The following is a 24,736-nucleotide window of genomic DNA, read 5'->3' as shown; positions in this document are numbered from 1 at the left end:
GCCCTAAAGCAGAAGTCATTGAGTGGGAAGGGGTTTAACTTCCAGGTTAGATCAGACCTCTCAAGGGCCACATTGGATAAGCAGTGGGAGTTCGGGAGGAGGTTGGAGGCATTTAGGAGTCTTGGTGCGGTGGCTCAGCTAGCATTTCCAGCCACCCTGAAGGTTATGCATAATAATACTATGCATAACATTCGATCAGTGCAGGCGGCTGATGAACTCCTAGCTTCTCTGGGGAAGAGCAGAGAGAAGAATAAATATAACGGGGGCTCTAATTAGGTGCAGGTGAGAGTGATGTAGAGTACTGTTTTTGTTTTATAAAAGAGTAGAGAGGGAAGGAAGAAGGAGAAAAAGAAAAAAAAAAAAAAATCAAGCGAAAAGGGGGAAAAAAAAGGGGTTTTGGGGGCACGGAAGGATCTATAATACACTGCTTTTCCTACTTTTCTTTTTACCATTTCTTCTCTCCTCTCTCATATCTTGTGGGCGTATTTGTAATTGTAACAGTAAAGATAGTAAAGACAGTAAAGATAGTTTAAAACAGGACAGGAGCTCAGTAGGAGTGCTATCTACTGGAATCTCCAGATAGATAAAGTAAGGGTTTCCCATGGGGAGGGGGGAGGTCTGGGTGGGCACGGGGGGGTGGTGCTAGTAAAAATTTCTAAAAAGTCCTCTTTTTTTGCCCGTTGTTACATTCTTTGGGTATGGAGAATCATGATTCTGCAAGAGAAAGTTAGTATTATTAGTATCGCTAGCATAGGTTTTTCTTTTTGTAGCTATGGGGTGAATATCTGGTTGGGGGGTGGAACTTGTTTCTATGGATAAGCTTAGAGTTCTTTCATGGAACATTAATGGCCTTCGCTCTAGCCCAAGAAAATGGAAGATTATGCAGTATCTCCGAGATTTTGATGCTCAAGTATTGATATTACAAGAGACGCATCTTACGGAAAAAGAGATGCTTTCTTTAGTTAAAAAAAATCGATGGGTTGATTTTTGTGTATCTACTACACAAAACTCTAACACTAGAGGGGTCGTGATTATCTTTAAAAAATCATTAAAAGCCAGGTTAGTTGAAAAACTTGTTGATTCAGGTGGGAGGTGGATTATTGTTTCTGTAATTATAGCTGGGGCCCGAGTTACCATAGTAGGCTATTATGGGCCTAACCAGGATGATCCATCAGTTCTAAGTACCGTCTTCTCACATCTTCTTCTTTATCCAGAACCGATCATCCTGGCTGGAGACTTTAATGTGGTCTTAGACCCTCTCCTTGATAAATCTTCATCCAATAGACCTATATCCTCATCTAAAACTAGGTCTCTTTTACTTGAAAAAATGAAAGAGTTCGGATATGTGGACGTATGGAGGCTTAAGTCTGGTCTAAGACAGGGCGTCTCATTTCGGAACTACAAATATCAACACCAGTCGAGGATAGATCTAGCACTGGTCAGTCAGGAATTGGTTAAACTGGTGCAAAAGGTCTACTATCTCCCCTTTCATCTCTCTGACCATGCTGCTCTATGCCTTGAGCTGGTTGGGCTGTCGGAAACCACTGCCACTGCCAGAACATGGTCGTTTGACCGCTCGTTCCTTAATGTTTCAGATGATATTTCTTTTTTAAGAACTGAAACACAGTATTTTTTTGAAAACAACACTGGCTCAGCTTCGTCCGGCTCTGTATGGGACGCATTTAAGGCTTTGTTGCGTGGCTTAATTACCAACAAGGTCTCATATAAAAGGAAAACTTATAGAGACAAGGTCATCTCGTTGGAAGCAGATTTAGCTATGGTTCAGGATAATATCTTGTTACATCCTGTCGCTCCTCCAGAAATATTAGAAGAATGTCAAAATAAAATACTTACATTAAAGGGGGAACTGGGTTCCATACTGAACCTACGAGTTCTTCAGAGATGGGAGGCCAGTAAGATGGCCCACTTTGAATATGGGGAAAGTGCTGGAAAGCTTTTGGCTTGGAAAGCAAAAACGGATCGTATTAGAAATAATATTGATCAAATCTCGGCAGAAGGTATGGTCCACTCAGCGGATAATGATATCAGAAATGCCTTCCGTGATTATTTTAAGAACATATATCATGAGGATAAGAGCATCGATGCACGACAAGTTGAGGACTGGCTGAGTGGAGTATCTCTTCCCTCTCTTTCTCCTGTTCAGAAAGTTGCCTTGGATAGACCTATCACAAAAGAAGAGGTAACTGGAGCTATCTTAGGTAGTAAGAAGGGCAAGGCATCAGGTCCGGATGGCCTCCCTTCGGAGATTTATCAGGTTTTATTACCAACAATAGTTCCCTTCTTAACTCAGCTGTTTAATCAGATCTTTCTGGAGGGGGTGTATCCTCCTGATTCTTGGATCGAAGCCTCTATTACTTTGATTTTAAAACCTGGTAAACAGGCTGACAGCTGTGGGTCATATAGACCAATTTCTATTTTAAATTCAGATTACAAGCTTTTTTCATCTGTTCTAGCTAAAAGGTTGGGAGAGGTGGCACCCTGTATTCTACATCAGGATCAGCGGGGCTTTGTGAAGGGTCGTCAGCTCTTTGAGTTGACCTATGATCTGATGGGTGCTATCGACATGGCGACTACGGACTCCTTGCCCTTACCTGTTATCACGTTGGATGCCGCCAAGGCCTTCGACAGGGTGAATTGGACATTCCTGTCGGGGGTCTTGGCGAAGTTCAATATTGGCGAGGGTTTCCGTGGAGCGGTCGGTTTGCTGTATCGGAATCCAACAGCTTCTGTATTAGTCAATGGTGAATTGTCAGATCCCTTTAATATCACTCGGGGTACCAGGCAGGGCTGCCCACTCTCCCCTCTCCTATTTGATTTATACATCGAGCCCTTTGCCCAACGATTGAGGGATGATGTTAATATCAAGCCCTTTACTTATGGGGGATGGGAGAGGAAGGTAGCCCTGTATGCGGATGACATTCTTATTTTTTCTTCTGACTTGAGTACAGCATTACCCGCGATCATTGTACAGGCCAACGACTATGGTGAGATGTCAGGATACCAGATTAATGCATCCAAAACAGAGATGATGATATGGAATGAGGCTGAGCCAGTGGTAGGGGTCCAGCTCAACTGTTCCATGCGGTATCTCGGACTTACCATCGTTAGAGATATAGACAAAATTGTACCGCTGAATCTAGACATAGTGACAAGAGATTGTAGAAAGCTTATGAGGTCGTGGTCTTCGCTCTCCCTTTCCATCTTGGGTAGAGCTAATTTGGTAAAGATGTTTATTTTACCTAAAATTTCTTTTCTGTTCAATAGTATTTCCATTGTACTTTGAACCTTCTATTTTACAAAAACTGCAAGGTTATATTAGTTCGTTTATTTGGAACGAGCATACACCTCGGATAGCATGGAAAAAGATTAGACGCCGCAGAGAAAAGGGGGGATTAGCAGCACCTGATTTACACCTATAAGCTTGGGCTTTCCAACTTTCCCATGCCAGGATGCTGCTTAAGATGCCAACAAATGTGGGTATAGGAAGCATGTTTGCTGCATTATTGAGATGAGGGGGAGTAGACCAGAATGGTTTTTTGTTTAAATTTGGGGATCCCAAGTTTTTTAAAAAGATTAAGTTGAAGATTTTGTTGGGTTTCACAAAAACATGGGTCCAAATAAGAGGTGCAATAAAGGTGGGTTATTTCTCAGGTAGGTCACCATTATGGAACTCTCCCGGTTCCCCGGTGTGGCTTCTTGACAGCTTGGCAGTACCTCTGAGAGAGGCGGGTCTGGAAATTTGGGGAGATCTTTTTTTTGATGGAGTTTTGCTATCTTGGGACCACATACTAGCTAGAGTGGGGTTAGGTCTCTCTAAATTTAAATATCTACAGATAGCAAGTTGGGCCCGTATGCAGAGCTCTGTCAGAGGTAGGTTTGAAATAGGTGGTGAGAGTAGTATAGTGACCTTGTTGATGGATAGACCCCCTGCACCTAAAGAGATTTCGTTTTGGTACAACTTGTTACTAGATGAAGTTGACGGGGAGTTTGCCTTACCTGAGACATTATGGAGTTCCTCTTTCCCAGGGGAAGACCTTGAGAACATCTGGTATTCCTCTTGTAAAATCTTATGGGATACGGTGAAGCCATCATGGTTATGTAGGAACCACCTTTTTACTTTACACAGGGCTTATTATTCCCCACAGCGGCTATCTAAATTTTCTAATGAATCCACTGTGGCATGCCCTAAATGTGTATTGTTAGCAGCCTCGGATCTACATATGTTTTCTGAATGCCCACTGGTGTTACCTTTTTGGGATGCTATTAGCACACTGTTGACAACATCTGTGGGATATCAAATTTCAATTAATGCACTGTTCGTAATTTTTGGAACATCACTGGAAGTTCAAGGTTCGGTCAAAAAGCTTTTGTTTTATTGTATCCTACTTGCAAGAAGAGAGATATGTAGGAAATGGAAGGATCCACTGCCTCCCACCTTGCTGGACTGGCGCTTATCAGTATTGCGGACATCAAAAATAGACCTAGTAAGATCGGGTAATCCCGAAAAACGAGACTTTTGGCATCTTTTGAATTGGGCCTAAGTGTGTGCTTGGGTTTTTTTTTTTTTCCCCCACATTGTCCGATGATTAACGCTGCTTGGTCTGCTCTCCCTCCTATATTTGGATATACCCAGATATGGCTAGTTAACAGCAGCAACATTGCCCCTATATGGATTAACATTTCGCGGTGTTTACTCTGGAGAGTTTCTGAACAACTAGTGCTATCCTAGTATGTGAGAGCACTACCAGTTTATCTGTGACAGTGTATCGTATCTTTTTTTCTCTCCTAGAGTTTCTATGCGACTCACCAAGGGCAAGATGAGGACAAAAAAAAAAAAAAAAAGCATCTTTTTTAAAAGAAAAAGAAGTCAGTGTATTAAGTTGTTAACATTCGGTGTCAATTAATTGGCGCCGCTTCGTCCACATAGCTAGCAAGAACTTGGAAAGTGCAAAAACAATACAACCTGAAGAGTCAGACTTAAGAATTCTAAAAGCAGGTAAGCAGTTTTTAAAACCAAGGTTTTTGCAGAGAGGTACCAGCCAATGCCTCCTGGATTTAGTGTATGCAGGACAGAAAAAAAGAACGTGGAGTTCATCCTCTACATCACAACTGCACACGGGGCAAAGCTTGTTTGCTGTAACTGACCATTTGCTGGTAAAAGTTTTTATAGCTAGAGTGCCGTATCTCCATTGTAAGAAAAGTTTCCTTGCCTGGAGCGGAAAAACAATATCCATGAAGTTCTCAAAAAAGTAAACATTTTTGACAATTAAAAATGATTTAGTCAGAGTACCAGTGTTGGAAGCATGGAATGTAGAATTCAAATGTTTTTCCTTAAAAATCCTGGTAAGCAACTTGCTCGAGACTTGGGAACAAGAACTTTCCGGGTTATCCCATAAGGGCGCTAGTCCCAATCTCAAGAATTCATGTTTAATAAAGGCCAGCCAGGGAATTTTCACAGAGCTACTACAGGTCAATATCTGCTTGAGCTCTTGCCTATAGTGCAACAGATCTGGTGTTGCCCATAGCCTGCGCCAGAACCTTAAAGGTTTGAGTGCTAGCTCATCTTCTATTGGACCTAATCCAAGATCCAACCTAAGGGGGAGAAGCAGAGTGCCCTGAGGGAGTAACAGCAGCTGCCTTATAAATTTAGATTCTATTTTCGCGATGGCTGAGCCACTTAGATGCCCCCACAGCTCCCCACCATAGAGGGCTGCAGCCCTTGCTTGGGTCTTATAAATCTCCAGGGCTGGACTCACTGGCTTGTATGACAATAGGTTTGAAACCTTAAGGATACCCCCCGTCAGCTATGACAGTTTCAGTTGTGATTTGACCTGTTGCGGACCCCAGCAAAGATTCTCTTCAAGAGTAACCCCCACATATTGAAATGTTTTGACCCTTTCCAGCCTTTCACTCCCCAGGGTCGGACTGGCGCGAGAGGAAGACGGAGGATTAAATATCATAAATTTTGTTTTATTGACATTTATATCCAGACCACGAATTCGGCAAAAATCTTCAAAGCCATGCAGTATAGGTTGGATTCCCATGGGGGACTTAGAAAGAAGGAGGGTATCATCTGTGAAAATAATCGCCGGAACCCTCCTACCTGCCAACCTTGGGGCGTCATTATTTGGTACTTTTTCCAAATGAGCAATTACACCATTGACAAAGAGGGAGAACAGGGTTGGTGCCAAGACACAACCCTGTCTCACACCTCTACCAACTGGAAACCTTGAAGACAATGCCCCGTTCCTACCACTTCTAACATTGGCAAAGTTCCCCTCGTGTAATCTCATCAGTACCTGCAGGATTTGTTGTGGAACACCAAGATTATTGAGGACCCCCCAAAGTTTGTCCCGTTGGACTAGGTCAAATGCGGACCGGAGGTCCACAAATACCATGTAGAGACTGAGACCCTCGATCTTTGCCGTTTTCCAGTATAGTAATATCAGGCGAAAGATCTGGTCCATGGTGGATGTGTTCCTCCTGAAGCCTGCTTGAAGAGGAGTTAGAATATCATTTTCCTCTATCCACACCATCAGTCGATCCAGAACCAACCGCGCGAACATTTTTTGTGGGACATCTATGAGGCTAATAGGCCTATAATTGACTGGGAGCAGAGGAGAGCCCTTCTTAAAAATCGGGACAATCTCTGCTCCCAGCCAAGTATCTGGGACCTGCATACCTCTAAGGATTGCATTGAAGAGGATGACAAAGTAGGGTCCCCAGATCCCTGGTTGGTGCCTAAATAAGTCCCCCGGGAGTTTGTCCAGCCCCGGTGCCTTACCCACAGCAAGTTTGTGAATCACGCAAGTTACCTCCTCCAAGGAGAATTCTAATACCTCTGGACAAGCGGGTAAAGCCAAGGGTACCAACGTAACATCCTTTGGCTGATTATCTGAATATAAAGCTTCAAAATGTGCTTCCCATACCGATGAAGCAATATTAGGTTCTATCGCCGGTCTGAGTTCCCCCGATCCAGTACTAACTAATGACCAGAATCTGCGGGCGTCCCTAGCTTCAAGAGCAGCAGTTAAATTAGTCCACCTGTCCAAGTCCCAGTCTTTCCTTGCATTGGCCATTACCACCTTATAATGCAGTCGCCGATCCCTAACTTGGGTTTTGCATGTTGCCGATTTTACTGCCATAATCAGCTGCGACTTAGCCTTCCTACAAGTAGAGTTGTACCAGGACGCAGCTGGAGTTCTTTTCTTCTTAGATGAAGCCAGGGGGTTGAGGACTTCGGCTAGATTAGAGACTAGGGCCGAATGGATAGACCAGAGTTCCTCATTGTACGGCCCGCGGGCCGCTGGCGGCCCGCGGACCTTGATGCTTAAAGTACACTTCCTTGGAGTAAGCAGGGAAGATGGACGCAGGAGCAAACGTTGTGAATACGCTTTGGTACGTATTCACAACGTTTCCTCCTGCGGCCATCGTCTCTGCTTACTGCTTGCCTCTGATTGGCCTGCCTGCCTCTGACGTCACACGAAGCTCACGCCCTTTAAAAGTCAGCTGTAACTAGCGCTAGTTACAGCTGACTTTTAAAGGACCTTTTGGTGAGCTTCCTGTGTCCCTGTGGACGACGTCCTTCCTGCCCGCAGCCCCGGAGAACCTTCACAGCGCTGCTATGAACGGTGGAAAGCTTCCTCTGGATTCAGATATGTGGCCGATTGTTTCATTGCCAGGGCCTCTGACTCTGCAGCACGCGCCTTACTTAGCAAGCCACTTCAGCATGCAGCAAGCAGCAGAGGTGCGATTCCCAGTGGGCTTTGTCGTTTGCTATGCCTGCTTGAATTAACAGCTTAGGTTTTAAAGCTAAGTGGTATCTAGAAATGCTGTGCTGCCTCCAATAAAATATACTTACTTCATCGGATGTCTGTTGTGGGAGAAACGGTGCATGAGAGATTGCAATATGTTCATTATCCTGTATGAATGGTTCACCCATCCTTGGAATTTTCTTTGCAATTTAATGTTTATTGTTATTATTCGTACCAAAATGCCCCCCCAAAAAAAAAGAAACAGACCAAGACGAGACACAATGAATAAATAGAAAACACTTTACCCCCACCCATTATTTGTGCGCTAGGTTAGTGCCCTTCCAATTCTAGTGCTTTGCAGATGTTTTAAGATCTTCTTAGAGTTTTTTGTCGCTCAAATGGGTACAATTTCTGGCATTTATACTTGTCCCTCGTCTTCATTTCTTGATTTTGCTCATGAGAAAGTGTCTGTATGTTTACGAATATGGTCTTTTTAAGCCACACCGCCTATGTTTTGAAAGGATATAAGCAATGGGCACTGAAATGGGTCCTTTCCGGGCCCTGTATTCATGGCCTTACCTTTTCATGCGAAAGCACTCACTGCTTACATTTGACATGCTTTACTTAATCTTGCATTCCCTATGAGTGTTTGCTTTTTCTAGGATGTTGATTTTTTTTAGGCTGCATATTGTTCTTGTCAAGTGCGTAATTAGAATTGAGTCACATCCAGGTGTTTATAGCGGGTCAGTGCACTGCAAGTTTCTCTAAGTGGGGCAGTATGGTGATCTGATTGTGAAATACAGCATTGTCTAATGTTTTGAAAGTTTTTTTTTTTTTACTCTAACTCCGCCCCCCACTGATCCCGCCCCCACTGACTCCACCCCAAACAGTGCGGCCCTCGGCCACTAACCACACTGTAATTTTGGCCCCCGACAGAATGTTTGTGAGTACCCCTGGGATAGTATATAAAGAATGAATGAGTATATAAAGAATGAGCAGTTCCTAGGGGTTACTGTCTAGGACAGGGGGAGAGGAAGGAAGGGAGGGAAAGCACAGGTCTTTCTTCGAAATGCCCTCACACACCCCAAAGGATGTCATGCTTCATCATTTGGACATTTGCCCCTCGTCAGGCCGGCGCTGCAATGCCGAAACCGGGGCTCTTTATCGGGGATCTTTTGAAGAAGCCGTATGGGTGCGTGTGGGTGTGAGGGCCAGGTAGTGCACAAGGAGTGGCCCAGAGCGAGGGTAGGACATCGGCAAGTTGCTCGTCTACCGCCACTCCGGAGCAACTAAGGTGCTCTGTTCCTCCCCGTCAGCCAGAATTAGGTTATTGGGGGTCTCGGTACATCCCAGTACCAGTTCTTCATTAATTATCCCCTGCCGTAATTAGCAACTAGTGCTATACGGTGGTGCACTCATTTCACACTCACTTGGTCCTGACGAAGTGCCATTGACCCCGTCTGGGGCAGTTGGGGCACGAAACATGTTGACCACATCCACGCTAGATTAGCCCTTAGGGAACATTATTTCCTACACAGGGCTTCTACACATTTTTATTAAGGTTGGAGCTACCTCAATCATTAAAACTTGAATTTAGTAGGACTGCTCTAAAACCTTTTTTATCCTTCCCACTCCTTGTGCACTACCTGGCACTCACACCCACACGCACCCATACGGCTTCTTCAAAAGATCCCCGATAAAGAGCCCCGGTTTCGGGAGCCCGTCAGGCATTGCAGCGCCAGCCTGACGAGGGGCAAATGCCCAAATGATGAAGCATGACATCCTTTGGGGTGTGTGAGGGCATTTCGAAGAAAGACCTGTGCTTTCCCTCCGTTCCTTCCTCTCCCCCTCTCCTAGACAGTAACCCCTAGGAACTGCTCATTCTTTATATACTACTTCCTTGGGGCCTACGAGCAGGACCTGAAAAACTTGGCCCCGCGTCCCCCCTTTTGGCTACCCCTGGGATAGACCATAGGTTTTCATTAAAATCTGGGTTAGGGACTTTAGTAATTAGAGCCTCCACCTCCATTAAACTAGGGAGGACAGTGTCATATAATTTGCCTAGATCATCACATGATTGCAATAGATTCCCCCATTTTACCCTACGTCTGTTATTGGCGAGCAACAGCCCTTCATCTGGGTCGTTCAGGACCGACCTTAAAATTTCAGATGGACCTAGGGGTTTAATTTCCAAGCATAACGCATTATGATCACTATCTGACCTTTGGATTACCCTGAAGTCAACAACTCTATGCCACAACCTTGTTTCGACCATAATATAGTCCAGGCGAGATTCTTGGCCCCTCTTATTAAAGGTGCAAATCGACGTAATATCGGACGGTGTACGCCTGTTGCAAGCCCTTAAAGAATTATTTAAAGTAAGAGAGAAGATCTGAGTCGCCAATGGGGACCATATTTTTGGGCGGAGGGATTGGCAGGGTGGAATAGCCCAATAGTCATCGTCTCCCATAAGGGCCCCTTCATTGTTTCCCAAGAAGGGCTCCTAGTGGCAGTTCACATCACCAGCTACCAAAAGGTGAGAGTCGCCTAACAATGAACTAAGAAAGTTGGATAGTACATCTATAGTAGGGGACTCTGAGGCCAAGCTTACAGGGCGTGAGTATACGTTCACGATGGCTAACTTGACGGAATTGGGCCATTTAATAGTAATGCATTGAACATCATCAGAATGAGTGAGCAGGTTCTCCACCATACAGCCTAGATGAAGAGCAACCCAAATAGTAAGACCGCCCGAAGGTCTACCTTTGCCTCCCCACCTGGCAGGAATGAAGTAAGTGGCAAATCCCGCTCTAAAGTGTTCTTCCCTGGCCCAAGTCTCCTGAAAAAGACAGATATCGTGTTGGTCCACCAGGTCCCCCCACTCCATGCAGTGTAATTTATTCGTCAGGCCTGCCACACTCCATGATAAAAATTTTAAAAGATTCACGGGAGTGACATTGTTAGCAATTTGGTCTCTGACAGTTACGTCACTACCGGATGCAGTGCTGCCCATATGTACTTCTCTCAAAATGCTCGATTCTAGGGTCTGTGGTGTGGGGTACAATTCTTTGCTTCTTGAAGCCTCAGGAGCGAGTAACATGTTGGGGGCCTGCAGTTGGGGGGCAAGATCCTTGGAAATGGTGGATGATCCGGTGCTAAAAAGCTCTGATTTTCCAGTTGAATTTGAAGAACTCCTATGTATGATACATCTAAATCCTCTCAAAGATAGTTTTCACTCTCATCCATCTAAAGTGGGTAATGATGATGTCTCGTTTTACAGTGCATGACTAGACATTAGTCTTATGACTGAATGTTCTCTGTTGGATGAGCTTTTCTTCCACATTTGCCTCAGATGCTTGAGTCCTGTTCCTCTTCACCGTCAAATTTTTAATGATCACTGACTCCAGCCCCAATGCTTAACTCATTGAATACTCATTAAATACCCCCTTCTAGTGCAATCTCTGCATGCCCTACCCTTTCCAGATCAAATGTTCCATACATACGCTCACATAATTGCGTGCTCTTAAAATACATTCTTCTCAAATCACAAAACCATTTATGAATACAGGAAGTAGTACTTGTTTAATATTCTTTCACTTACTCACACAGCCTAAGCAAAAGGATAAAGAGCACAGTCATTTATATGTCTAGTAAATGTAAATGTATTTTTGGCCCAAAAATGCCATTGTATTAGATGTTTTGGTAGTGTTTCACAAAGGTATACACAAGTATGTAAAAGAGTTCTAGCGAAATACTCTTTAATATACTCTTACATGTATTTGTGAATTAATTATTTGTTATGTTCCCACTCCACTAATGCAGAACTCATGTTGACATTATATGACACCATATGTAAGGATTTGACCCCAAGATCAATAGTGTACTGTTGAATTATGTACTATTAGTATCACTTTGTTATCCTTTCATCAAATGTAATGTACACTTTACATCAAATTCTGTCGATTTTGATTTTTCTACTAATAAAACAATTGTAATTTAAAAATACAATTATTAAGGCTAGACAAAAACAAACAAAAATCAAGAATAACAGTACAATTCCATCAGTAAAATGAAATAAAGGTTCTAGCAAGGCCTTTTTTTAAGATAAATATCACATGGAATCTTATAAGGACAAAAGCTTTCCATCTTATGAAAGAGTAACTAGCAGATTCCTTTCTTATTCAGTAAGCATCATTGCGCCACAGTTACTGTGCAATCAATCGACCTCATAGTTTACAAAAGTAGGGGAAATTTTGTGCCTCGTAAATTGCAATCTTTAGTAACTCACAATTAGCGAGTCGCAAAATTAAATGTACTCAGGTGTCTCAGACAGAATACATGGGGTCGCAAATGACCTACTTCATTAATATCCATGTAGTAGGTGACAATTTGCGGCCCATTGGGCATGGCCTGTATCCACAGGGATGGTGGCCGACATGTCTGTGATTACTTTTTAAATAAATATATTTTACCTGAAATGCATACTGTTTTCCTTTAAGGAAATCGGGATGCATTTAAAATGAAAAAGGAAAAGTTCCCTTTTCATTTTCTAAGAGTAGGCAGTGGTCCATGGGACCACTGTGTGCTTTTAAAAACTGTTGGTGCCCACATTCACAAAAGGGAAGGTCTCCCTTGGGGACCCCTCCCTGTTTGCAAATAGGTTACCACCTCCTTCACAGAGTCAGCAAAATGTAAATGCTTTGCGACCGCATTCCAGTCGCAAAACATCTCATACATGCCACTGTGACTCGCTATTCAGCAGGGACCCCCTTGCAATGCCCCTTCCTAATAGCGACTTGCAAACCCTATTTTGCAATTCGGTAATAAGTTACCGACTCGCAAAATAGGGTTAATACATTGGAAAAGCCATTTTAGCAGTCGCAAACAGTCTGATTCTCGGTTTCCGACCACTAAAAATGGTTGTTCGTGTGGCCCTAAGTGCTATACGCCAGTGCGAAGAGTTAAACTCAATTTCCTTATTTAGTATGGAAACTTGGTGGGAATTAGTTTGACATTGATTGACAATATCTGCAGTTGGAGAGGGCATCAGTAAAAATGCTTCTCAACTGAAAAATTGCGAGCAAGCCTACATTTGAAGCCCTTCACTCCAGGAATATGTGCTAGACGTCTGTCTTAAGGACGCTTTTGATCAATAACCTCCTCTTTTTCCAAGATCACTTACCATAGACATCAATTTACCAAAATACCATGAGTAGCGGAAGTGACATCACATGCCCTTTGACCTCCACTTTCATTTCCACACACATGCTTACCCATACACACACACACCTATTGACACTCTCTCTCATGTAAACACACTTTCACCCACAAGCACGCACATAATATACATTTAAAATAATTTGTTTACTTACCTCAGCAGCCAAGGAAGGTCATATTCCACCTAATTGTACTCCATTTTTATTACACCAATTGTGAATAATGTAATATTATTCACTATTAGTGTAATTAAAAAAAATTGAGAGAAAACAAAGAGAGTGGAACCCCAAAGCGGCTCATAAGTATGGGCTACCACTATGTTCCTGCCACTGATTTTGCCACCTCAGAGGCCAGGGATCGCAAAGGCTGTACTAGAGGTCGCAAAGGACAAGCCAGGGGTCACAGCTACTATCCCTAGTGACCCCTAAATAACGTCCATGTCACTGACCTCCTCATATCGCAGTTGCCATTAAGTTTTTTCATTTTATGTAACAAGATTATGAATTCAGATCACTAAGCCTTTCATACTTTCCCAAATATACCTTTTGGACTTTTGTTTTAGACAAACCCAGCACATGCTGCTATGCTTTTAAAAACTTCCTATGAGGTTTTAAGCATAACCTGTTTCTCATACGTATGGTCACCATTTCTGGCCTCTCTTAAGCACTCAACAAAGATCCTATGTTGTCTATTGACCTTGCATATAGGGATATCCATGTTGCGCTGATGGAGTTACACAAATCTGTATGTTTAGTTAAACTTTGCAATCCCTGGATGGATCCAAGTATACAGCCAAGCTGAGAACATTTCTAGACTATTGTAGGGGAGAAGAAACAGAAACATCTTCAACAGCAAAGTTATAAATAACATTTTAGATATGTTTTGATGTTAAGATAACTTTTTTCCTTTTATTTGCAAGTTGTTTCATTGAGAGACCTTGCTGCTGTGTCACTATTTTTCTTTGTGACTGAACCATTCTCTAATCTGTCTTGGACTGCAGACATGTTATGTTCCCTATGTGGCTTCACTGTGGTCAACTTTTATTGATTTTGTAGATATGTTATCCTCCTTATAATGTGTATTGTTGTGTTTTCTTAATCTCTTCCTCTCATCCTTTTTTTCTTACCTCCCCTTTAACATAACTACCGTTTTCAAGTATGTTATGTTATTTCATGGTCGTATATTTTTGCACTTTTTTTATTGACCATTTAATTTATGTAATCTTCCTAAAGTGTAGATCTTTAAAGTTAAAATGACATAGTCAGTATTGTATGTGGTGTTATCGCGTAATGCCAAGGGACTATGCTCTCTGATTAATGGACAAGGCATTTTATCACATCTTTCAAAGCGTAAAGCAAATATCACATTATTGAAGGAGACAGATTTAGTAGAGATAGAATATTGAAGCCTATGAGATGTTGAGTGGGTGATACCTTTCACTCAACAGACATTGGATAAAAGAATAGTGTAATAATTTTATGTGCCAGATTTCTTGGTGTAAAAGTAGTTTCTCAAGAAATTGACACAGAAATATGCTGGGTAGTAGTCAAATTGATCATTTAACATGTTATTTCAACTATACTTATTGTATGTGTTCCAAAGCAATAATTCCTTCTCGTGTAAAATTAACAACAAATTGATGGAATACTCTGAAGATAATCTTACTTTGGAGGCGGTCATAATCTTTAAATAGCTGCTCCACTTCTAGACAGAAATTCGAAATGTACCAACATCTTGAATAAAATGCGAAAACAGTTTACTAATGCAATAGTCCAGAGATAACTCATTTATTCCTGGAGTCTGTGTAATCTATTGTTAAAGGGTTATACCTTTTTCTCTCCTGTCCATAATTCTCAGTCGATAAGTTGTCATTTATTTAAAAATAAAATATGTATCACAAAGCGTAATTAATACTGAGATCTGTACCATTCTGAAATCCAATTAATCTCCTGTTAGGATTGATCTTGATTTATTACATGATCCAAGCAGATAAAGAAGAAGAAGATTTAATAATTTTCTCTTATTAGAATACTCTTTTGCTCGTGCCTTTCAAGAACTTACTATGGAGTTTTTCAATTTTAACTATGGTGGTATTTCTATGTCAATTATATGAGATTTTTTCAGGTGATGGCCAATGATTTAAAGTATCAAAGAAACAGAAATTGCAAACTGAAAGATTGCATAATGTTATGCGTAGCATCAAGTGACTGGAACATCAATAATATCAATCTAACTGTATACCATGCTGAAGTAATTGCTGACGCAGAAGGTAAGTGTAATCTTCTTTATTAGTAGAAATGCGTCACTGCGTCTTCAGCTTGCCAACAAAAGAACAAGGAATTCAGTCAAGTGCTCAAGTGTCAACATTCCACAAGAGCCTTAATTACAGGGTTCTAAGATGGAACCAAAAGGTGACAGGAGGAGGGGGTGCAGATAATGTACCAACCAGGAAGAATGTAACACATGCCTACGTGAAAACGTTAAAGGAAAGTTTCAATTCAAGAAAATATCCACAGACAATGCATCCTCATACCTTCTTGGGTCTTGTACAAAATGCTGTGGTGGGCAAAATAAAGCTGGGAAACATCTGGTGCAAATTGCCTCAAGATTAAGACAGAGGGACAAATCATCAAGAACGTGTGACAATCACCGCAAAAGTAACATAACGCAACCTACCACATCACAATCTATCGTGGGAAATTTACGCCGTGTCAACCAAGTATTCACAACACGGCGGTACAATGCGATAGTCACCAGATAACGCATCAAATGGGCGCGTTGAAAACAACGCCACGCCGCAAAAATGCGAAACACAAACGCAAAAAAAGCTGTGATGAGGCCAAGTGCGATACAAAAAGCTGCAAAAACCAGCCACAGGCCTGCAAATACCACGCGTCTGGCGGGAAAATCCACAAAAAAAGAAAAAAAAACACCAAAACCAATTCGAACTGCGTAGCACCATGGATGCACCCGGAAGGAGTGCAGAGGACAAGCCGAACTCCACAAGCCCCATGGAGGACCAGCATGGAACCCCGTGTTCGGGGAAGGGCAAGGAGAAGAGGAAGAGGGAGACAGGGTTCAGTCCGCAGGAAAACCGGAACATCGTCACGGAGGTGATAGAACACCATCAACAACTGTTCAGCACCTCCACTGCGGCACTGGCTACCCAAATGGAAATATGGCAGGCCATCGTCACCAACGTCAATGCAGTCGGAATGTCTAGGAGTTCAATGGAGGAGGTCAAGAGGCGCTGGCATGATGTGAAGAGGCAGTCCAAACAGAAACTCGCCGCCAACAGGAAGGCAGCAACGGCGACTTGAGGTGGGAGTCCTGCGACACAGGAGGAGCTGGATGAGCTGGAGAAAATGGTGGCCACAGTCAGCAGTGTGGAGATGGTGGCAGGATTTGGGGGCCTGAACACAGCTCGATACGACCTGACCCAACAGCAACAGGGAGAGTAACGACCAGGGACTGGGGGGACGGGGGGAGATGGGCACAATGGCACACATGCACAATTATGTGTAGCACACTGCCCACACACAATGATCTTGGAACATGTCCCTAATAGCCTTGGCACACTGTAGCACACATAGAAACACCAAATAGGCCCCCGTCCACAATGTGCACAAAGGGTCCCCCTCCCTATCACCAATATCACAACCTATCCATGCACATGTGCTGAATCCAGCAAAGCAGCCACACTGACTATGCAAGTGACACTGCATGCCCGATAGCATGGCAGCATCCAAAAAACATGACACGGTCCCCGAATCGACATGGAGGTGGCTCAGTGCGGATCACATCCGTATAGGAGCAGGTCACACTCTGACATATCCACGTGCACCCACAACCCATGCAGTACAATACACGCAGCAGACGAATAATCACCAGGCCACAAAATCTGTCCGAGAGCACATATGACCCAAGTCAAAAACAATTCAGCCCCTGAAAAGCATACAATTCAAAGGCACCCCACCTCAAAGGGAGAAGGGTACACAAAATCAGAGATGCAGGGGCAACTCGCCCACAATGCAGCACACACATATAGCAATCACTGAACATCAGCAATGACGGCAATGTGGTACAAAGTGCAACACCTAGACCACAGGAAAGAGCTTACAACAGGTTTGGCTTGTGCATATTAACTGTCCCCTCACATCTGGCATTGCTTGGCACTGTGTGATGATAATGTACGGGTACTACCACACATGTCATGTAGTCAAAAAACACACTGACTGCCATCAAATAGCAAGCTCCACCAAAACAGTCACAATGTACATTGGCATGTAGTCTGAAAGTAAACATCTGCAAATCTTCAACATACATGTGAAACTCAGTTAACCTGCATCTTCCCTTTACATTGCAGAGGGACAAACAACACCTCCTGCAGAGCACACCACACTTCTCATCATTGATGATGCAGAGGACAACCTGCACATATGTCAAGACACCCTCCAATGGATAATGGACAGCCTCCGCACCCCATCCCCAGGAGAAGGGCAGGTCAGCTGCTTCGAGGTGACCTCACCACCTGCACAGACCACACAGCAGGAAACACACACCACCACGGCTGTCTCCCAGGACCCCCCGACCAATACATCAGGGACCACGTACAGTCCCTATCGGACACCCCCTGTACGCACCCTGCTCCACCACAGACCTTGGCTGACCTCGCTGGGGCCATTAATCGGATACAAGAACTGCCTGGTCAGACAGGCACCAACGATGGCAGCACAGAGGTGGCACAGATGCGGACGTCAATGGAACCGCCATTGTGGCGGTCGCATCATAATTAGGGGCACGAGACTGCCGCATTACAGGCAGGCGGTATCGCTATCGCTACGATGGTGGGCGGACTCAAGTCTACCCGCCATCGTAATCGGCCACTCAGATCTTTTTTCAAAAGACCCTATTCTGTGTCATTACCCTTCATCCATAACATATGTAAGTTACTGCTACCTTGCTCTATTATCATATTAGAGAGATGTATAGTTTCAAAAATTATTTTGTGAGGTTCATGGTGTATTTGAGTTTTCAAACACCTTTCAAACACCTTTCAAAAGAAATGCTATATTTTTATGCAAAGTGTACCTGTTGTGATAGAATATGGGTTATTATTTGGGAAAGAGTGCTTCTCATGAGATAAATCTAAAATTCTTTCAGGTCCAACACCCCAACTGAATAAATAAGCCTGGGCACAATCATTGGCAACTATGGCTTAGGATCTGGTTTCAAGTATGGAAGGTGCAGATCAGCCACCCAAAACCATGTATTTACCTGTCTGCTGCTATGGAAGTCCAGCCATCAAATTTGGAATATGGTGGTTTGATGAGCAAATTTCTGTCAACCATACTTACATTTTCCTTTCTCTATTGATGGTATTATACCCTAAACATGGCAGATGGAGGAAGGGAAAGCCAGCGCCAAGACGCCTCGGCATAAGTGCGCTCTACAAATGCAATCAGTCAGTCAGTCAGTCAGACTAATCTGTACTTCTTATTTAGAATATAATTTCCGTCAATGGAAACATGGTGATCCATCCTTCACTCCTGTGTTTGAGAAAAATGTTCCTGCTACTTCAAGACCTAGGATGATCTCTGGCAATGCTGGGAGAAACAACATCTCAACCCACAACAAACTAGAAGGTAAATTAGTCTTTCCAACTATTTAAAAGTACTATGTTAATTATCAATATCGCAAAATGTAACTTTAAATATTGCAAACCATATTTAATTTAAATTTACCCAATCTTCCTGTAAGCCCACATGCTTCCACACTACATACCCATATTAATAACACACCTAATACAATTTAAGTATGTTCCCATTCCAGTACTGTGTCGCCTGCCGTGCTTGGGTGTGTCGCGCAATGACGAGGAGACGCGCTCTATTCTTTCTTTCTAGGACCTGCAGTGACGTAAGTGCATGACGGACCTGTTTATTCAGGAGTAAGCATCGTCATCGTATAATCTGTGATCCTCTGTTTACAGAGCCGTTAGTGTTTCCTTTCCGAACGCTGTCTCTACGAGGACCAGAGGTCGAAGTGAGCAGGATCGGCAGGGCACGGTGTGCCCGTACTTCTTTAATTTCATAGAGTCCGTTCCCCTAATTTCTGTTTTTTAACATGCCTCCCCGACTCGAGAAATCACCACGGCCGATAGTTAAGGCTGGGCTTTGGGGACAGGCAGAACGGGCAGAGAAGACAAGGAAAGTGTCCAGTTCTCCTGCCGCTGGCAGCTGCACGCACCTCCCTCCCCCTGTGTTCCCCCTCTTCCCTCTCCTTCTGTCTCACGCCTCCTCATTTGGTGAAAATCAAGACTTCAAGAAACAGGTATTACCTACTCTTTCCTCCTTTCGTGTATTTGCTCCCCTGTGAAATGGATCCAAAAAAGAAAAAGACATTTGCTGGAAATGTTGTATTTCTGAAATTTTTAAGTGCAGCCTCGGGGTGGAGAGAAATAAAACATTCAAAATATGAATAACTAACTCAATCAAGACAGAGTGGTTGTAAGGTGGCCAGATTGATTTATTGACACATAATCACATTCCTCTCATATCCATCACTAGTCTTCTTGTTTCTCTCCATCTTCCACCGTCTTCCACTTCTTTGTTCTTTCCCTGCCATCCTTATTTCTTGTTCTTCACTATCTCCTTTGCTCATTCTGATCTCCCTTTCTTTTTCTGACACTTTTTTCTCTTTTTTCAACCTTTCCTTTCACTAATTTTCTCTCATATGTCATTTTTGATATATGAGAGCAAACTATCTTATAAATTGGCCTCAGTTTTCCAAAATGGGCTTTCCCCCTTCTAGTGTGAACTGGCTTGGGTGTGATCATCGTCAATTGCCACAATGTTGGCCTGGTAGATTGTTTTCCAAAGGCTTCTTTTGGTTCTAGATCTGGTAGTGTACATTTCTCATCCAACTTGTTTAAAGGGTTGGCTGTGCGTGCACCCGCCCTTTTTGTGCCGTAAATCACTGGGGCATGTGTCAATGTGTGCATGATTATATTCTTGTTTCAGGCACAAACTTAACCTTACACCCAGTTTTGCCAGTCACTGTCTTTGTTAGAACAGATTCACAATTGCTTTATTAACCTTCCTGCTTTCTCGAATTTGCTTGAAAATGCACCATTTGCCCACTATTTTTTCAAACTTTTCTCTTAAGTGGTTCGGGCTCGCTCGCTTTACCGTGTCACTAGGTGGAGATTGTCTAAAAGGTGTGTCACCAACATGAAAAGTTTGGAAAGCTGTGCTCTAGTCAGTAAGTGATTGCATATTTTTGAAGCATCTACATGGTCATGTAGTACCCAAGTACTTATTTCCATTAACCAGTCACTTTTAGGTAATGTCTTTAAATGCACCCCAAAAAAGGGTCAGGAAATTAGGTCCTATCACAGTCTAAATGCTGCTTATCACTAGGATGTTGCCTCCACATTGTTGTAGTCTCCGCTTCATTAGGGGAATGCGATATTGACAATTGTATAATTGTGTGTTATTATGCAAAATTTCAGGAAAATCATATGAATTTCTGCATAATTATACAAAATGCGAATCCATCATTTAGTGCTTAATTTTAGTGTGAAAATTTTATTTTTTTACGCAGGACACATTCTGCGCTAATAAAATAGTGCAGAAAACAAAAGCACAGTGAACAACAGCTTCTGTTTTGTTGTTTGTGTGCATTTGCAGTACATTTTACAGTAAATGCTGCATAATTATGGGGCGAGGGATAATGGTGTAATGTCAGGATTTTTACATAACATTAAATTAATTAAATTATGCTGTCGTAAACAGGTTTGCTCAGGCCTACTCTTCAAGGGGCTCTACATCATTCAGGAGCTGATGAATGTCCAGGCCCCTTCTTCTCGGGAGGGGGTGTGCTGTTTAAAATGTTTAGAATGTTTTTAGGTGGGACAGGGCCAGGTGGTTCGGGGGGGAATGGCATCTGGAATGGTGAGGTTTTGGGGTATTTGAGTGTATGTGGTATGGAAATGATTAGGGATATGAGACAATTTTTGGACAAAAAGAATTTAGAAGTGCTATGGATTGAAGGAGAAATAGGAGTGGACTGTTGAAAGGGGTCAGGGCTTTGAATGGGAGAAGATGGTGGAATATCCATCACTTTTGTTACCCATCTGGAAAACTCTAAAGAATGCACTATATCGGTTAATGAACTGATTTAAAATTAAACTATAGTTCTCTAAGTACTCACAGTTGCTCTCCAATCTCAAACACTTTGCCACATCTGTACAGTAAGTTTTTGGGTTCACTTTGGGCCTGATTTGCTATTTTGTGGACAGGTTTCTTACCACAAATTATCATTATCTCTGCATTATTACAAAAGCCATAGAAATAATGTACTTGTAATAAGGCTGACAGGCTAGCCATCACATTTGTTACTGTGTAACTTGTCTGTCAAAGTCTAAATTAGGGGTTAGGTCACAAATCTGACATATATTTTGGGCAACATATTAAACGTTTTATATGCTTAATTGCACTTGGAAAAAGGTGCATGTCTTTCTGTGATTTTTTGTAAGAACTATCCAATCTGGCAAAATTAAGCCCTGACACAGATAGGAATTTTCGTACTTTGAAATATTGTTGGCAGCAATGTTCTGCACATGGGGCATACTAGTGACACATGCTTAGCATTCTCATTTGTACATATCTGCTACCACTATTGCACAACTATATGGACTAAAGGTGGGAAAAAGACCTGTGTTTATGTCAATGCCTAGGACACTTGTGACAGCCTCATCACAGACTTCATCGCCCCTGATCCTCAACTACAGAGTTTTTATCGGCCTCGGTGACCTCAGCTAAACTCTGGAGGACCTCACTGATCCCATCACAATGGGGTTGGAAAGCCCCTAAAAACACTGACTCACCCAGCACGTGGAAGACACCACACACACTTCTGGACACCTACTGGACCCCATCTTCACCACCTTCAGCAACATCACAGTAGACAGGCCCAAACGGATCACCTGCCTGATCACAGCCTCATCAACTTCAGAATACCCATCCCACACCACCAAAGAAGCACCATCATATCTTCATGACGGTATTAGAACAAGATCCTAGTCTTCCAAACTCCAACGGCCTCAATGCAACAACAACCTCCCCAAATGTATTTCCGACGTCAACACCTGGATAACCACCTAGGCAGACATCCTGGCTCCTCTCAAAGCCAACAGAACCAGACCACAAGCAGGTTGGTGCACAGGAGAACTCATGCTCTCAAAAACCAGTGCAAGATACTTAAAATACAGATGAAAAAAGTCAGAGCAATACTGACAAGAGCACCTAAAAATCTGCCTTGGTACGCTACCATCAGCAAATCAGAGCTGCCAAACACTCCACACTCACTGACCACATTGAACACAGTACTAACAGTATCAAATAAATCTTTGGCATGGTGAAAGACTTCACCTCTTTAGCAGCAAGCTTTGCCAACGTAATCTCCTCTCAGAACCTCTGCACTCAACTGTCCTTATTTTTCAGCAATAGGATCACCAGCATCTACAAAAACTTTGAGCCACAACCAGACCATTCCATCCTTGCAGCCCTCCTGCCCATCTCTACCAACACCCAGAGGACCACCCTAACCACATAGCCCACCACCACCAGTCAGGTAACTGCAACACACTGCATGGTCAACAATCATGCAGACCAGACTCTCTGGACCACCCTCAGACCCAAGTCCTAACCATGTCTTCATCAATGGACTCCATCAGTGCAGCCCACACACCAATTCTGAGTGACGCAATCATTACACCACATACCGAACCACCTGGAAATGCACTACAGTATTCCCCTTCCTCAGCAGATCTGAAGATGATAGACAACTATGACCATAGCCTTGCTAAATCTGCCAGCAAAAGTCATAGACCAGATGATAAAAACATGCCTATCCACCCACCCCACAGCTAACTACCTCTTAGATAACACTCAATCAGGATTCAGGCCCAACCACAGTACAGCGGCTGAGCTCATTGTTGCAGAGAAAACATTTGGATGATCACGGATAGAGGTGGCAGAGTAACCCTCATCCTATTAGATGTTTCCCCGGACATCAATACTGTGTCCCACCCCATCCTTATTCAATGACTGCCCCAAGATGGCATCCATGGTCCTGCACTTTTCAGAATTTGCTCCTTCCTGGCTGGCCACAGCGAGTCAGTCAACCTGGCCCCCTTCACCTTGAATGCCATCTACCTCATCTGTGGATCCACAGGGATCCTCATAAAGCCCCACTCTGTTCAACTCCTACAGAGCACCACTCATCACATCATTCATGCACATGGAATCAACTTTATATCCTATGCTAATGAAAGCTAGCTCAACATCTCTTCTCCAAGAAGACAGTATAAGCCCCACACTAATTTCTCCACCTGCATGACCAAAGTCCCAGATTTGAGAAAACCAACTGCCTCAAACTCGACATGGATAAGACGGAAGTAATCGTGCACGGCAAATACACCTTGCTCTTGGACTCCACCTGGTGGCCTGCTGAAGTCTGACCCACACCCATCCAGGTACCCTTGCAGAGATCCTCAAAATAGTAATCAGCAACCAATTCACCATGACTGGCCAAATGAACGCAGTCCCCTTCTCCTGCTTTCACACACCCAGGATCCTAAAGAAGATCTTCAAATAGCTCCCCATCAACACTTACAGGACTGTCACCCAAACCTTCAACACCTGCAATCTGGATTATTGCATCACACTCTATGCTGTAATGAATGCTTAACTGACCAGAATACTCTACACCATACAAAACTCAGCCACCTGGCTCACATTCAGCCTCCCACCCCACACTCACATCACACCCCACCTCACAGAGCTTCATTGACTCTCATTTCACAAATAAGCACTCTCGATTCTCCTCATGCACATATACATATACCAAGCCTTACACAATATTGGCCCCACATAGTTTAACAACCTCATAAACTTTCACAAATCTTCCAGACACCTCCTCCTAGCCAGACTTCTACTTGCGCTCAGCCAGACTTCGACTCACACTCATCTCATACAGATGTAAAAATAGGTACAGCCTTCTCTTACCTCATTGCTAAAGCCTTCAATGACCTGGCCCTGTAAATTCTTTGGAATTTTGTTGTAGCTTGTGGCCAGTGAGGACTCAATTTCCCAGCATCATAAGCGGCAGGAGAGATGCTATTACTTGCCTTGCCTTGCCCCACTTGCCGCTCCAAGCTCTCAAAAGTGCTCCAGCCTTCCTGTGGCATGGGTAAACTCTTTGGAATCTTGCCATAGCCCGGGCTAGTTAGCACTTCATTTCTCAGCATCATAAGTGCCAAAAGAGGCACCATTTATTTTTCTGACACACCCTGTCTGCTGCTCCCAGCGCTCATAAGTGAATCAGCCTTCCCATGTCCAGGTAAACACTTTAGAATGTTGCCGCAGCTTGAGGCCAGTGGGGACTCCATTTTACAGCAGCCATCACTTGCCCTGCCATGCCCCAACAGCTGCTGCCACTCCAAGCACTCAGAAGCACTCCAATCTTCTCACGGGTAAACTCTTTGGAATCTTGCTGCTGCTCGGGCCAGTGGGAACTTCATTTCAAGGCATCATAATAAGCTCGAGGAGAGGCACCATCACTTGCTCTACCACGTCCCTCCTACCGCTTCTGCTCCAAGTGCTCGAAAACAGACATCCAGCCTTCCTGCCCTGCAGGTAATTTCTTTGCAATCTTGCCACAGCTCGGGGCCAGTGGGAGAC

Source organism: Triturus cristatus, chromosome 2_2 (genome assembly GCF_964204655.1).
Source record: "Triturus cristatus chromosome 2_2, aTriCri1.1, whole genome shotgun sequence".
Lineage (NCBI taxonomy): Eukaryota > Metazoa > Chordata > Amphibia > Caudata > Salamandridae > Triturus > Triturus cristatus.
Note: the sequence above shows the minus strand (reverse complement) of the source record.